The 16,371-nt window shown below is 42.9% G+C and overlaps 1 long non-coding RNA gene across 1 annotated transcript in view; it reads left to right on the plus strand.

Annotated features, from left to right (window-relative positions):
• The first annotated feature begins 2,940 nt into the window (after positions 1 to 2,940).
• LOC142014661 (uncharacterized) overlaps positions 2,941 to 16,371 on the plus strand; it is a 71,057-nt gene continuing 57,626 nt past the window's right edge. The window contains exons 1-2 of the long non-coding RNA XR_012646016.1: positions 2,941 to 2,959; positions 14,903 to 15,001. This is a non-coding gene — a long non-coding RNA (uncharacterized LOC142014661). The remainder of the gene's footprint in view (positions 2,960 to 14,902; positions 15,002 to 16,371) is intronic.

Genomic DNA, 16,371 nt, shown 5'->3' on the forward strand with positions numbered 1-16,371 from the left:
CAAGTGGAACCCAGCTACTCTGAGCCTCAGGCCTGGTCTACACTGCTGCTTAAGTTGATATAAATTACACCGCTCAGCCGGGATGAAAAAAAAATCAACCTAACTTGGTGTCCATGGTGTGCTAGGTTAGTAGGAAGAACTTTCCCAGTGACTTAGCTTCTGAATTTCAGGGAGATGGAACACTGAGACCATAGACTTATGATGTCTTCACCAGACCCAGAAATCCATGCTGCTCCATCCACTGCAGCAGCACTGCTTTAGCAGGCAGGCCCATGTAGACAAGCCCCAGCCTTACTGATGAGATCATCTGTCTCTCTGATTCTTATGAAAAGAGCTGTCTCCAGGAAAGTTCAAAGAAATATTCTCACCAGCAGGTCAGCCCCTTTGTTAGCCCCGCAACACTCTGCAACCCTGAGAGTAAATTACAATGGAAAAGGGGAGATCAGTGCAGTGCTAAGGGCCCTGAAATGGCATTCTGTGAAGACCTTTCCAAGCAATGGGGTTGAGAGAAAGAAGGATTAAAGCGGGGAGAATGTTAAGAGTTCCAGTTGTGATGGCAAGAATGAGAGCAGTCACATGAATGAGAGTGTCTGACAGACACAGTGCTCTGTTCCTCTATTTAACTATTTGAAGAGACAGAGCTTATCACTTTGGTGATCATGATGGTTTCTAGCTACCAGATCCAAATAGTGGATTAGAAAGAAAACGATACTGGGTTGTGAGAAGGGATGCTCACCTGTCCTGGATAACCAGCTTTGCACAATCTTTGTGAACATTGTAGAAAACTCAGAAACCCAAGCAAACACAAATTTGCTAATAATATTGTCTTATCTCCTAGTTAAAACAGAATTCCTGGGTTCCTAGCTTTGCTACAAGTAGCTGTGCCATCATGGTAAGTTACTTCACATTTCTCTTTCTTAAGTTCCCCATCTGTAGAACCAGGGGTAATATTACCCACCTCATATGCATTAATCTTCTTTAATTAATGTTTATAACATGCTTTGAGATCTGCAGATCGAAGGCCTTATAGCCATGAAAAGTATTTATACTTTAGTGTGTTCTCTGTGTGTGTTTAGTTTCTTTCTTTTCAAGATACTAAGCTGACTATTGGTCACACTCATGTTTGACCTTTCTGGTCTATTTCTGACAGTAACAGGCAAACCACTAAATGTTAAATTCATTCTGGTTATATAAATTTGTGCTCTATGCTTCTGGGAAACATTCAGTGCCAATCCACTTCTTGTAAATACTGTATGGTGTTCATCTGTTTTTGTGTTAATTTATATATTTTAAGGAAAACATATTTTACATGCATATGTTATTAAAATCTGTGAACATTAAAAAAGCTAAGTGGTGGCATTTTCTTCCATTTTCTGAACTACACTTGGCATGCTTGAGCCTTTGTGGTTTTTTGATATAGTACGAAGGACACAGACTCACCCTCAGATTCTAGTCATGCGCTGTATAAGTGGTAAGAGAATGCTGTGAAACTTCTCCCAGATAAAAATAAAAGACCTTCAACTCTTTAAATAGTCCAAAGCTGAATCTGTTTTAAATTTGTTCTAGTTAATGTTAAAAAAATCTATACTACCTGGAAGCCAGTGCAAAGGTTTGGAAGAGCAGACAAGATAAGATAAGTTTCTTCTGTGTGAAACCCTTTCACCTTTGTGGAATTTCATTTATATCATGCATTTCCAATGTAAAGGGTAACAGTAGCTGATGTAATGTTCTGAATGGGTGAAGTGACTTCTCTTCTCCACTCCCCTTTCACGTGGCAGCCTAATGTGCTCTGCTGTCCAGTGTGCCAGAGATCAGACAGCTATGATTCTACAGGGAAGAAGAAAGTAAGGATTATGTTCCGGCTGCTCTAGACATAGAAGGCCAGAACAGTTGTGTATCAGTACAACTAGTAGAAGTCATGGATATAACCCCCATGATTTAATGTTCGTCAACTATCCAATCCAGTATAGAAGTGTTTTTCTTTCTCGGATATCTAATGCAGGACTCCGTGGGACTAGATAGACCCTCGTTCTGTTATGATGTGGGTGGGAAGACATAGCAGTAGTGATGAAATAAGGGAACACGTTGAACAGATATCTAACCTAGCACCTGTGAGTTGGAAGGGATTCTGCTGTTTGCTTTTTGGATAAGCTTCCAACAGAAAGGACTAATATTTAATATTGTCTGTCATTATTTATCAGGGAAAAAGCGTTACATCACCTGTATGTTGCTCAGCAGTTTTCCATGAAACCTGAGTGCTGTCCAAATGTTAAAATAAGTCTATGAAAACACTGTTAATTCTAGAAGGCCATGCCCGAAGGGACAAGAACCAAGGCACCCAGTGCCCTACATTATGACTATCTGCTGGCTGTTGGTTCTGGGAAAAGGTGACATCATCTTTATTCTGTAGCACCAGAGGAGAGCTGAGTATAAGTTATAGATTGGTCAGTGTTAGGGAGGCAATGGATCTGAAATGGGAAAACAAACCAGAGTGAAAATAATGATATGCTTATTGAATAGCAGTTCATCAGCCAGTCCTCATAAAGCCTACTCCAGACTTCTGGTGCCAGGACTTTAGAGAAGGATTCTCTTGGGGGAGGGGGGGGTGAGGAAAATGTGCTATGTGCTGCAGAAGTACTGCTGCATAGTATTAATATAATGGGGCTGTCTCTCTCACGCACACACGCTGAGTTATTAACTTCATTCTACAGAAGGGAAACCGAGGCACCAAGCAGTGGAATGACATGTTCAGAGTAACACAGGGTAAGCAGCAGAGCTGGGAGAAGAGCTTGAAAATTCCTATCAGCCAGTTCAGTGCTCAGTACCCCAGAAACAACTGTCTGTCCAGCACTTTCACTGCCTGCCCTGGAAAACGGGAAGATATGGATATTGGTACATGACGGATTTTGTTTGTGTGAGGGAACAGGGATAAAGGAGGCAGGAAATGCTCCCTTTTAAGGTAAGCGTCTACTTCCCTCTCAGTTTTGGTGATTGATCTACTTAGTCAACTTAACCCACTGAAGAGACAGAGCCGTGGACCACAGAGACACTCCAGGGGCCATGTGTGTACAGACAGAGTGCATGTGTGGGACCTCTGCATGATAGACAATTTCTCCTAGATGAAGGCACTGGTATGGTGCCCTCTGAAGCGTGGTGCATGTTAGTGGAATGTGTTGTGGGAGTTTATTTTAACCGTTTCTATTTTAACTCTTCCTCTGCCAAAGAGGGCCTCTTGCTAAGCCCTTTCCACCTTTACTTTCTTGGTGACATTTTTTACAGTGGACATACAAATGAAAAGAATCGGTTTACAGTGGCAGTAGGAAACCTATTAAGTCCCTTTTCCGTGAGTGCATGAGGATTTCTGAAAGCCATTTCCATCAGCCTGCATGAACAGTTTACTAGTGCGATCTATAGGAGAGAGTTCTCCAGCACCTATCACCATAGCAGTGAAACAATGAAAGCTGAATATACCGAAGGTGTATCAGCTCAAGAAAGAACCTTCACCATTTCCAAATATAGACTACTGAAGAGAAAATGGATGTCTTTGAAAACAGCTGATTAAAAATGGTTCTTTCTGCTTATCAAAAAGAGACACTTTGAGGTCTTTGGATGAATGGTGTTAGAGAAAGAGGGGATGTTATTTTAGTGCTTAGATACCCCAATGATGGGTGCATCAGGAATCCATATACTACAATAATGAGGCAACACACATATTTTGGTTAGATTTTGTCCAAGTTAGATTTAAGATCTTGTCCAAGTTAGATTTAAGGATCTTGGGACGCTTTATTGAGAAGAGGGTAATTACTGGTGTCTTGGCTAGTGTTATTCTCCTCTCACTAAGACACCACACAGCATCCAAATTTTGAGTTACTGTGAAGATCATCATGGTTGCAGTTTTGTGATCCTGCCATTAGTAACTCATTTTGGAACGTGCTTTTAGATAGGTTGGAAAAGAAAAATGAAATTTAAAACCTACCTCTGTTCTGCAGCCCACATTCAAGCAGACTAAATTAATGCTGAGCGTTCTCACAGAAGATACTCTGAGCTGTGCTGTTATAATGTCATCCCAGCTACTGAAGTTAAGAAAGAAAGACCCTAGTAATGATCAAGGCCTCATTTTTCTTGATTCTGTACAAACAGATGGTCCCTGCCTAAAGAAATTATATTCACCACGTCTTTCTTCAAATTAGATTGTATTAAATAATAGTAACATGGGGAGGGGGGCCAAAGGACAAGTGTCACAATAACATCACCACAAGGTTCCACAGGATGTACTCACTCTGATGGTTCCAAATGTAAATGTAGTTCCTAATCTAGAACATTTATCGGAAGACTGGGTGGAGCATCTATCTGAAATGAATTGGCAATGGACTGATGGAATCGTTCTCAACAAGTCTGCCAGTAGCTCCTGGTGCCATGCCAATATCTTGGATCTCATTGCCATTTAGGGAAAAATGTGGCCAGCCACCCACATCTTTGTGTGGATGTTGCTAAGCAGGTGCCCATTATGTATCACAACAGGGATGCAAGCCAATGTAGGGTAAATTGCAAATAGCTCTGGAAGACCTTTACTAAAAGCAATGAGACTGGGAAAACACTGAGCAGCAGTCATGTAAGCTGCCCACATTCTGAGGAGCTGGATGAGATTTTGCACAACTATATGACTTTTGAACTCGTAAAGGCTGAAAACTGTTGCCTGGTCCCCCACACTCCCGTCCCTGGCAAGGATTCCCAGGATCTTTAGAGGAGGCCAGTGAAAAGTTCTCCTCAGAAAGACAGGAACATTTTGGGGCTCAGGAACCTGATGCCATCCAGGTAGAATGTGAGCAAAATTTCTGCCCTGGAGCAAGTGACCCTAATTCCCAAGCAGCAAACCCTGGCTAGGGGTGAGGAGGCAGATCTTATGGAGGGAACCTCAGCATGTAAGTATCTATCTTTACAATTTACCAGAATGCTATATTGCTAGTTAGTGGTGACCTAGAACAGAGGTGTCAGAAGAGAGGGACCAGAAGGCCATAACCTCCCCACACTTTTCCATGTGAGAGGACGATGCCAACCCAATCTTTTACCAGCTGGAATGGTGAGCACTGGGGGGCTGGGCAGGAGAGGCCAAGATGAGGGGTGCAGGATCATGATGGGGATAGAGAACATAGGAGCAGGGCCTCAAGGAGAAGGGGTGACATGGGCAGCACAGTCACAGTTTGAGCAAGGGTGACCCCCCCGCCTTTTAGAAAGCTTGCACCATTCCTGCCCTAGTAGCCTTTCCAAGCTGAAGGGCCTGTCCGAGAACCCTGGCCAATGTCTTCTGTTCTCCTCCGCCTCTATTCACCTTTTCAAATGGTGGCTGGGCAATCCGCCCCTTTCTCGTGCTAAAGCCCAGCTATAAACTGGTTTTAGGCCCATGCCGCAGGGCAAACAGCCCACCCCCAAAGCCCCATTTGCCTGCTAAACACGATGGATAGCAGGCTGCAGCTTCTCCCCGTCCGCTCAGATTTTAATAATATCAACATTATTTCATGCAAAACACTAAAGTTTATTGTGACAGCAACAACAGGAGAAGACATTTGGTTGTCATTCTCAGTTCACCAGAGGCAGACCTGGACATTGCGTGTTGTAAAGTTATAGACTGAAGCTCCCCACTCAGATATAAAAGCCCTGTGGCATGGCACAGTACAAAAGCTTTACTGTAGATAAAGGATGCTGCATGGTGAGAAGCTACTTCAGGAACTGGGCCGGTATTATCAATAGCACATGTCTCCCTCCATTCCTCTTCTGCTGCTGCTGGAGGATCTGCTGCCATGTTATCTGCTTCATGGCATGGTAGGCAGAGTCCAAAGCTGAAAGCTTCCAGCTTTAAGAGCTGAAATACAGCCCAGGCTTTAGGTAAAACATGGGGTGTTTTTTAATGAACTCCTCGTTCTGTTGTGCATCCCAAAATGCACAAGAAAAATCCCAGAATGCACAATGCTCAGCAATGAAGCTGAGTAGTATGTGATAGCTTCCAAACATGGCTTCCAGCAAGCCACTGCCGCGTGTACACATTGGTGTACAGTGAAAGAAAGCACATTGTCTTTAGCGGGGCCAGTGTGCTGTGTGCTACCTGACATGAATCAAAATGCTGTGAATTAAACTCCTTTGTGAACGAGCCCTAAAAGGCATACAACAGATGATGCTGGGAAAGGTATTGTGAAACAGAACCTGGAAAAATCATGTATGAGTTGGTCTCACTAATCTAATTCTATCCTTATTAATACACTAGGGATCTGGCTCTACTGAGATAATCACACCTTCTGGCACTACAGCTGAGTGCCGTTAAGCATTTCGAGGTGCCTTTATCTTGCAATCACTTCTCAGCCCAGTATTACATAATAACAGAGAAGGAGCCATGTTAGTCTATATACTATCAAAACAAAAAAGCAGCCAAGTAGCACTTTAAAGACTAACAAAATAATTTATTAGGTGAGCTTTCGTGGGACAGACCCACTTCAGTAACATTGTGGTTCTCTGTGCCTTAAATATTGAGTCTGTTCTGATACAGCCATGGTCTGAAGAAGTGGGTCTGTCCCACGAAAGCTCACCTAATAAATTATTTTGTTAGTCTTTAAAGTGCTACTTGACTGCTTTTTTGTTTTGATAGTATTACATAAGTGCTGTTAGACCATAGGCATTATTTGTTGGTAGGAGGAATGAAATGGCTTTTTCAGAAATGACGGTGGTGAAACTGGAAGTCCTGATGCAACAAAACCACGTCACGGTTGTGATGTGAAATATCACTGGAATATTGCTTTTCTCACCCACTTCCATCTTTTATAAAGACTAGGGGCAACTCAGATTGTTGTTTGTATAAAAGTAGAAATATAATTGAACTTGAATCTATTTATCTGTCTGTATACTTACATGGTCCATATAACAGGGACATCTGCTGGATTTCTGGGAATTCATGGGCTTGAACATAGTTCAAGACCCTTTACAACATTGGTCTTCCCTGATCATCTGTACTTGTCCCTCACTTGCAAGTATCTGTCTGTATCCTTCTCCCTGCTACCTGCCATATGTTAATAACTTTCTTTGGGCCACATCCAAAACTCACTGAAGTATGTGGGAAGGCTCTGGTAGTTATAACAGGGCTTGGATCATGCCCTGAGATTGCAAACTCTTTCTGTTTGTATAGTACCTTTCCCAGTGGGGCCCAGGTTTGGCTGGGGCCCTGAATGGTTGTGCAGTACTAATATTAAATACTATGAATAATTTATACAGGATATAGGTCAGTTCACAATTTTCTCCAATCTTTGTTTTTTTTAAATTGATTCAAATGAATTCATACTGCACTAGGTTCAAAAAGATAAATATTTATTTTATAGTTTACTGAAAACTGAACCTTCTAGGCAGACAACTAAAATTCCTAAGGGTATGTATATACTTAAGGAGGGGTAGTCAGCCCACCAGGATCAATCTTCCAGTGATCTGTTTTGCTGCGTGTGTGACATGTGGCGTAAGGGACATTGCCATGAGCCCAAAGATTCCTGATCTGTACCAGGTAAGAAAGTCAATAAGGATATGTCAATTCGAGCCATACTAATAGCATATCCGGGATCAACTTTGACCAGGCCTAAGTCAGGAATATCCCAAAGCTAAGTTTCTCGTGTTACCCCAGCCATTCTGCACATCTTGGGTGTGATTTACATTGGCACTAAAACCACTTTATATCACTTTGGTAGTGTAAAAAGGCCCTAGTTTTGGGGTAATCTGCATTTATTCACTTCCAGGCTGCTTTACAGTGCTGGTGTGCTGCAAGGTGCCCTTTGTGTAAATAAAAATTAGGTCCTTGCTTATTCTATGGAACTAATTAAGTAGCAAGCATTATATTCATTATAATTTAGAGATAACAGGAAAAACAGAAGTAAAAGTAACAATCTATTACTGTGCAATGTATCTAATGCTGAAATACAAATTTTTAGACTCAGTCTTGATTTTTTTGGGGTGGGGTAGGGTGGGGGTGGTAATTTCACAATTGTAGGCTCCAATTCAGTAATCATTTGGGCATAAAAGTTCACAGGCTCAGGGCTTTAATATTGTACTCCCACTAGAGCTGCATTTATTTTTCCTGGATTTTTGCCTTTAAGAAACATGGATAGAGAAAAAATATCTCAGTGCTTCTAGATCACATTAGGCACCTGATCTAAAGCCCATTGCAATCACCAAAATATCCACTGTAACTTCAATGAGCTTTGGATCAGAAACTAATTGTATCATGGCACATCTGTGGTAGCCATTTTAAGCCATCTTGATACTTCTAAATAGTTGCAGCAACACATAGTTAAGGGGAGGCATACTTATTGGAGTGTGTCTCAACTTACCTGAGCTTGTCAGTAACAAATACGCTAAACTGAGGAGGTTCTCAGCTTCAAATGTCCTTAACCAGTTTCACAGGTAGTCATAAGTCAGGCAGCAGAATAGCTGGAAAGCGTTAAGAAATGCATAAGACAAAACCTAACGGAGATTCTTAAGACCTGCATTTGAGAATCCCAGAATCAGGCATAATTTAATAATATTGAACTGGTTTTTGTCAAACTTAAATTGTTTTCCCATCCTCAGTGAGGCTATAAAAAAAGTGAAGTTTAACATTTCTTCCTTCAGGCATTATGGTTTAGTTAGGCATGCACAAAATTTCCTTTGGAACATAAGCCTTTTTTTCCATTCTCACATTTATTATTTATTTGTTTGCTGAGTGCCAACATTATACTCATCACTTTATAAGACGTGTCTTGGTTCCATTGAAGTCAATGGAAGTTTTGTCACTGATTTCAAAGGGGCCATGATTTTACCCTTGCCTGAAGAATTTAGACTCTAAGTAATTCTCACAATGGTTTTTACCTATTTTGACTAAATTAAAACAGAAAGAAAAACAACCCCTCTCCCTTATTCACCTCCCTGCTAATGCCAAGCTTAGGAAATTGCAGCCCTAAAGGAATTTCTCTGGCAAAAATCTGATAGATTGAAAAAGGGGCTTGCAATGGAAACTGCATCTCAGCTTTTCCTATAGCAATCACCACTGGCAGCAGAGGCCAGTACAGTTAGCATGGGTTCATAGCACTGCCCTGGTTCAGTGTTTCCTTCAACTGGGAAAACCCAGACATTGGAAAATCATAGACTCCTAGAATCCTAGGACTGGAAGGGACCTCAGGAGGTCATCGAGTCCAGCCCCCTGCCTAAAGCAGGATCAACCTTAACTAAATCATCCCAGACAGGACTTTGTCAAGCTAGGACTCAAAACCTCTAGGGATGGAGATTCCACCACCTCTCTCAGTAGTGCATTCCAGTGCTTCACTACCCTCCTGGTGAAAGAGATTTCCTAATCTCCAACCTACACCTCCCACTCTGTAACTTTACACTTTTGCTCTGTATTCTGTCACCCATCCCATAGTCACCCCAAGTACAAACCTGCCCAGATCTCATGCTTGGGACAGCTAATTCATGTTGTTTTGGGCATGAGCTGGGAATCGTACCCTTATGTGTAGACATAGCCTGAAAGAGCCTGCCAACTTTATTCACTGACAGTCAGCCTATACTTGTGTTATTTGATGTGGTTTTGTTGTCATAAGTAAATGAGACAGGAGACACTGAAGTTAAATGTGATTCATCTGGGGCCTTACTGCAATTAGTTTGCCTAGGCACTTCTCATGCATTGTATCTTGTAATGTCTAAACAACGTGCACATAATTTGTAAAAACATTGTTTCATGACAGAGGATCACACTTTTCGTTCTCCACAGATCTTATCATTTACTTAGCAGGGATTTTGTCACTTTCTTGTTACTAGCATTTCTAAAGTCACTGCAGTTTTCCTCAGGAGCCGCATCTCTGTTGATCGTAACTATTGAGATGAGTCATGATCAGGGAAAGGTGGGGTTAGACACTGATAAGAACCAGCCGGACATCTAAATGTCAGCCCCAAGAGGCTGAAGAGGATCTTGCCGAGGGTGCAGTGTTGGTGTGATACACTCTCATGGATATAACAAAAAGTCTTGTGGCACCTTATAGTCTAACAGATATTTTGGAGCATAAGCTTTCGTGGGCAAAGACCTGCTTCATCAGATGCATGAGGTTGGGGGGGTGGTTTCAGGGGGTATTTAAAAAGTGGAGTCCCAGTAAGAGGGAGGGCCAGAGCTGACAAGGTCTATTGAGCATGGTGGAAATGGCTCAGTATCAACCGTACTTACCAAGAGGAAAAAACAAGTCAGATCAAACAGGGGGATGTGAGCCTTTGTCAGAGTCTAATGGGGACTCTAAAGGGGACCCTATTAGATTCTTACAAAGGCTCGCATCCCCCTGTTTGATCTGACTTGTTTTTTCCTCTTTTGATAAGTACTGTTGATACTGGGCCATTTCCACCTTGCTGAATAGACCTTGTCAGCTCTGGCCCTCCCTCTTACTGGGACCCCACTCTTTAAATATCCCTCTGAAACCACCCCTGCCACTCATAAATCTGATGAAGCGGGTCTTTGCCCACAAAAGCTTATGCTCCAAAATATCTGTTAGTTTATAAGGTGCCACAAGACTTTTTGTTGTTCTCAAAGCTACAGACTAACATGGCTACCGCTCTGATAGTTCTCATGGATATGTTTTTCATTCCTTAGGAAACATGGGGTAAGGTACCCCGTGTCTTGCCAGGGTTCCATGCCTGTTCCTTCTTGCTGGAGGGATTAGATTGCACCCACACCCACTTCTGCTGGTCTGGACCATCTGGTCAGTCCTTTCCCCCTTTGCCAAGGTCAGGGCTTCAGACATACTGAGGGAGCCGCTCTCTCTCCCAGCCGCTGTCTGTGGTAAACACTGCCTGCTGTCCTTCTCTGTCTTTTCTCCTCTTATCTCAGTCTCCTCCACTTCCCTACCTTGTCCACCTCTCCTCTCACTCTCTCCCCTCCCCCATTTGGGATGGCTTTTTAAAAGCCCTGCCAACAAGCCAGCTGCGAGATCAGCTGGCACTCATTGATTAATTGCAGCCTCTCCCTGTTGCCTCCACTAACTTAACTATTTCCTTCTCTTCCTCCCCTAGACGAGGCTGCATCCTGAGCTGCCTTTCACCCTTCTGGCTAGGTTCTGCTGGCCTGACCCTGTTACAGTGAGAACTGGGAATATCCCCAGTAGCCTTTGTGGGCAAGCCCTGGTAGTCTCTTTTTACAGTTTTTCAGTGGTATAGATTATGGTCCTTTATCTTAATCCACATACTTAGGCTAATGAAACAATTTTCCATTTGCCGTGCAGATACAACAGCACGTCTGTTTTTCACTGACACTTTCCTCTTTGCCTCTACTACTTAATGGATCTTCAAGCACCCCCTGAGCAGTTCTAAACTGTCTGGCTCAGAGTCCTATGGAAAAAATTCCAAGAACATAGTTGCACCTTTTAAATAATGTGGTGGGAATAAAATGTTGCTGACAAGTCCTTAGCTAAGGTTACATTGACCTTGCTCTAATAACAAAGAGAAATGCATCGTACTACTATATATTACAAGTGCCAGCAATATTGTGATGCAAATGCTTTGATGTAAAAGGGTAACGATGGGACTGTACTTGTGGTCCACAGTTTTGACATGGGAATTTCGTGTGTGAAGATTCTCACAATATCCTCCAGCGTCTGCCAGTGAATTTCTTGACATCACTGAAAACACTGAGTCCATTGAAAGGCTGTTTGGCTTGGAAAACAGTGGAGCTGAGTATGGATTGGGAATTAAATTTAAAATAGAGATTTTATATATCTATGTCTCTATTACAGAGTGTGAGTGAAAAATGAATCATTTAGCTTTCAGGTACCATTGTGGCCTCCCTGCCCTAACCCTGTGTCCCAACAAAGGGCTATAAACATAAAGTGCTTTGCTGCATTGTGGCCAATGTTGAAATAGTTTTTCTTCAATTGCTTAGAATACAAATGTCTTATGGGAGAAACCAAGAGACATAGGTGCTAAGACCATCTCTGCCACTAACTCACTGTGTGACCTTCAGCATGTCTCTTAATTTTACTGTGGCTCACTATCTCAATCTGTAACACTTAGGCACTTATATCTGCCACAAAAGGAGGCTGTGAGTAAAAGAGGTACAAACGCTGAGTATTTTATACAAAATGTGTATTAGAAAAAAGACAAAAAATGCAGCTCTTGAAATGAATTTCCAGCAACATTTTTCAAGGTAGAGTAAACCCTTTTTGGTTTTGATAACTGATTCTTTTCATAACCAAAACCTTAGAAATTTTACTAAAAAAATTCAGATGTTGGTTTCTATTAAAAAGAAAAAAAACAGAGTTTTTACCTACTGAACATTTTTGCAAAAATGTAATTTTGTTGGGAAAAATGTTTAAATTAAGAAGTTTCAATCAACTTTCAGGATCAACTCATTGTCTGAAAATGCTTTGAGAGTCTCAGATGAAAGGAACAGTATAAGTTCAAAGTCATCTTTATTTTATTTTTTTTTGTAAATAAAAAGACTAAACATTCTCTTCTATTGATATTGTTTTAAAGTCTCATGCTTATTTCTGAAATTATGTTTTTAAAATGACTTTAGCACTCCTGAAAGGTACCTGGCTGACCACTATGGAGACTGAAGGCCTATTTTTATCCACTGAAAGATCTACAATACACCACTGACTATAGAAGAGCAGTGGGTCTTGATGTCTGTCAATGGGTCTCCACCCTGATCTAGTCAGTTCTTGGCCTCACAACTGTGACTGTCAATTTTGATGATGTTTTTCATGTCTCAGCCACCTGTCTGCTGTGTCTTATCAGGAGACCCCAAAACCTGTTACATCGAGACTTCCAAAGAGCTACTGTGTAAGTACCAAGACTGGAGTACTGATGATCAATATTCTGGGGTTTGAGTTAGTGAACCTAGTGTGACACACAAAATTGAAATATTGTGGCACTGCCGTTGACCCCAGTACTCCTGGCAGTTTCTCTTGTTGACCTCCCACTGCGGGGACGGTGGGAAAAAAAATGATATTAGATACATCAACTCCACCTTGGAAATTCTTGTCGCTGGATTTGCGTGTCTACAATTAATTTTACCTCCTACTGTCAAACAGTGGAATAAATTGCCAAGGGAGGTTGTGGAACCTCCATTGCTGGAGATATTTAAGAACAAGTTAGATAGATGTCTATCAGGGATGGTTTAGACAGTACTTGGTCCTGCCATTAGGGCAGGGGGCTGGACTCAATGGCCTCTTGAGGTTCCTTCCAGTCCTAGTATTCTATGATTCTATGATAGTGTAGACCTGGCCTGCAACGATTGGTCAATTCCAAGCCATATTTAAACTGTCAGCCCAAAGGTGAAAGGCACTCTACTTTATTTCCAGTTCCCTGAACCTTCATGTTTAACTTTGCTTTATCTAGTATTGTTCACTTTTGACTCAAGAAAGCTATTCCCTGGTGACACACAAGGGGATCACTGTGCCATCTTTACTGCAGCTGATACTGCGTGCCATCCAAAGAAATGGAAAGGAATTAACTAAACAACAGGACAAAACTTGCTTTATTACTCACTGGCTAAAAGTTCATTGCCCTTGAGGTTGGCATTTTTTCTTTTTCTTTTTTCTTTCCCCTTGTGGCGTGTGAGCTATTGAGCTGCTCTTACGGCGTGTGAGGACAGCAAGCTGCAAATCCTGAATGCTGTGTGGATTTGCAGGCTTGCTCCACTAAACAGGCAACAATGGCTCTACTGTAAGTGGGTTAACTAGAACTTGGCAACTGGCTAGCAGAGGAAGGGTGTACACTCCTGTTCCCTTCCCCCTGCCCTTCCAATGTGATCTTTCAGTTGTGCAGCTGGGGCACCCAGATGCCTGAATCACAAGCCACCTTTTAAATACATTAAATCACTGAAATTGGTCTACTGGAGCTAAAACCATGCTACAAGCATAAAGATATGTTTTATGCTTTTTTACATTTTTAAAGTATTTCCTAAAATCCTGTTTTAAATGATGCCTCGTATAACAAGCCCAAAAAAATTTAAAGAAAAGCACAAGGGAGAGCCTTGACTTGACCTACCCCAATCCCAAAAATTGTATAAATACTGCATACTGCATTATCTCATTAACCCTTTATAGGTTATTATCAAAGATCATTGTATTAATAATAGGCACACTTGGTCATAACAAATTGTTTTGTTGAGAGACTTGTAGTGCTCAGTGCTGATCTCTGCACCTTTTGTGTGACTCCTGTGCAAGGAAGAAAGCAGGGAGACCCTGCCAGATCTCTCATACACAGGGTTCTCTTGTATGTGGGAATCGCCCAGTAGGCACAGAAGCAGCAAAGCACTTCTCCAAAGTCACCGATTCCCACAATCCAAAGTGTAAAGTACACATCAGGAGAGGAAAAGGGCTTGCATGGAGTATGCTGTGCTCCAACAATCCCCAACAGGCAGATGACCTCTTAAAGACTGTAATTAGTTTCATAGATGACAGCAGTTTGGGGTTGCTCTAATTTACTTTTGAGCTCTCACCAGTAAACCATTGGTCGCAGGGTAAGAAAAGGGAGACACATTGGCTCCTTTGTGGGCCCCACCAGCTTATCCAGTGGAAATGGGTATAACTGAGGATGAGGCCATGGCTTTGCTTAGCTTATTTTTTCTAACTAGATTCTGAGGATGGTTTCTCCGTTAAAGAAAGTCATGGAATTTCCTTCTGAGGCTTAAAAAAGAAAGAAAGAAAGAAGGAAACCTAGATCTGCTATTATAATGCTTTTGATATGTGATTAAATCCTATAGGCAGTAGCTCTGCTTCTTTTCATCATCATAACAGCTATGTGTATTCAGCGTTCTTCCACTATGGATTTGGGATTTGTACTGTGAGGATATGCCTCCTTTTTGCATACACAGACCTTCAGAACTGACCTAATCATTCTTGGACTCTTTCTTTAGGACAGCCGATATGAATGCCCTGAGACTCTCAGTAGCTGCAGCCATCAAACATTCAACATAGGTTTCCTACGGTTTCTTGGACTGAATGATTGCCAAAGGGTAAGCCAATTAACACACCTCCTGTGTGAGGTCTTACATCTAGATAGCTTTGAACTTTCTTTGACCACTTTTCTCTGCCAGTCCGCAGATTTGCCATCCAATACAGTGCATCAGCCAATTTACTTATTACATCATCAAATGTAGATATTTGGCAATGTTGATTACTTTGTCTTGTGAACTTAGAGCCTCAATCCTCAAATTCATGTACCGTTTCCTATCACCATGGAAATGGTCATCCACTTTGACAATTAGCCTTAAAATTTATAGTCTCAAGGGCTGCTTCTACACAGGCACAATCTTTCAGAAGATGATCCTCTACAAGATGTCTTCTGGAGGCTCATCATCCAGAAGAGTGCATCTACCTGCTAAACAGGATCCCCAAAGAGCCACCCCTTCTTCCGGAAGAGCATGTCTACACCGGCACTGGCACTCCTCTGGAAGAACAGGGCAGGAAATGGCACAGATGGGGTCACATGGCTGGAGAGCCTTTCCAGGGCCACTGGCCACGCAGCCCTTTAAAGGGCCCCACTCAAACAGCCCCTCCCTGCACAAGCTGCTGAGGTCTGCTGAGCTGCTTGCAGCAAGGCAGACCCAGGTCCCTGTCCTGCATGTCCCAGCCAGCAGGCATGGACCCACAGCAGCCACAGGCCAGCAGGCTTGCCCTGACCCACTGGTGGGCCATCCTATTAGCCACCCTCTTCGGCCTCCTGTAGCAACGGAGACCCAGGCCTGTGAGTCCCAACCCCACACTGCCCCTGCTGGTCTCCCACCTGGGCTGTCCAGCATGTCTGGACACATGCCACCAGCACTCACACCCCTGCAAGTCCCCCCACACACCCCAACCCCATTACTCTCCTCCACAACAATCAGGACCATGGGCCACGCAAAATGTAAATATGCATTTAACCCACAACATAGAATGGTAGAAAACGTAGCATAAATAGTAACTAGGAAACAATAAAACTAACATCTGTTAACCCAGAACTGACTAACTATATACATGGGGGTCAGGGAACATGTGCATTCGAACTGGGATGGGCCTGGAACAGTGATGGTGGGGGTTCTAGTCGAGGGATGGGGTGGAAGGTCGCAAGCCTCAGTGCCTGCAGGTGCCCCTCCCGCCTCAGGTGTGCGGTCCCCTGCGGGACGTTGATGGAGCTGGGAGCACTGGCAGGTATGGCAGCCAGCCCGACCTCAGCAGGGGGAGTTGGGAGGATGGGTTGCAGCTTGGGGGACCCTCCATGGGGCCCACTGTGGCCACAAGCCAAGCTGCAAGGTCCCTCAGGGTGTCCCTGGACAGACCCAGGGGCAGTAGGGTGGCCAGGGCCCCAGGGTAATGGGATGTGGGGGGGCATGAGCAGCAGCGGGGC

Source organism: Carettochelys insculpta, chromosome 6, assembly GCF_033958435.1.
Source record: "Carettochelys insculpta isolate YL-2023 chromosome 6, ASM3395843v1, whole genome shotgun sequence".
Taxonomy (NCBI): Eukaryota; Metazoa; Chordata; order Testudines; family Carettochelyidae; genus Carettochelys; species Carettochelys insculpta.